This window comes from Eimeria mitis, genomic scaffold, assembly GCF_000499745.2.
Source record: "Eimeria mitis Houghton genomic scaffold, Emh_scaff128, whole genome shotgun sequence".
NCBI classification, from domain to species: Eukaryota; Apicomplexa; class Conoidasida; order Eucoccidiorida; family Eimeriidae; genus Eimeria; species Eimeria mitis.
This window is the reverse complement of record NW_013568572.1, coordinates 14,764-15,475: the sequence shown is the minus strand read 5'-3', so window position 1 is coordinate 15,475 and position 712 is coordinate 14,764.

Sequence of the window (712 nt, the reverse complement as noted above, 5' to 3'; positions counted from 1 at the left end):
TATATATATATATATATATATATATATATATATAGAAGGAATCGAACGCAGGACCTGCCGCATACAATCCGTGTATAGATAGGGAGCAGCAACAAAAGAAGAACCAAACACCTTTGTTGCTGCTGCTGCAGAAGCAACCGCAGCCAAACAGCAGCAGAACAGCAGCAGCAGCAGCAGCAGCAACAACCGCAACAACAGCAGCAGCGGCAGCAGCAGCAGCAACAGCAGCAGCTAACTTGGGGCGGATGGTGTAGTGGTATCACGTCTGATTTGCATTCAGGAGGTCCCGGGATCGATCCCCGGTCCGTCCACATTTTTATTTTTCTTTTAATAATTTATTTTATTTTATTTTTGTTTGTATTTTGCTCTTTATTTTGTGTTTATTTTATTTTTATTCTTTTTTAATTTTATTTCTATCTTATTTTTTTTTTTTTTTGTTTCTATTCTATTTCTATTTTTTTTTTGGTTTTTATTTTATTTGTTTTATTTTTCATTTATTTTTAATTAACTTTTTTATTATTTTATTTTTTACACTTATTGATTTTTTTTTAATGTTTTTATTTCTTTATATTTTCGGCTGTCTGCTGTTGCTTGCTGAGGGTTGATGTGACTGCTACTATACACAACAAACCACAGCAGCAGCAGGAACTACTGCTGCTGCTGCTGCTGCTGCTATCAGAATCCTCCGCCGGGGTCGAGCTGACTGGGCGAG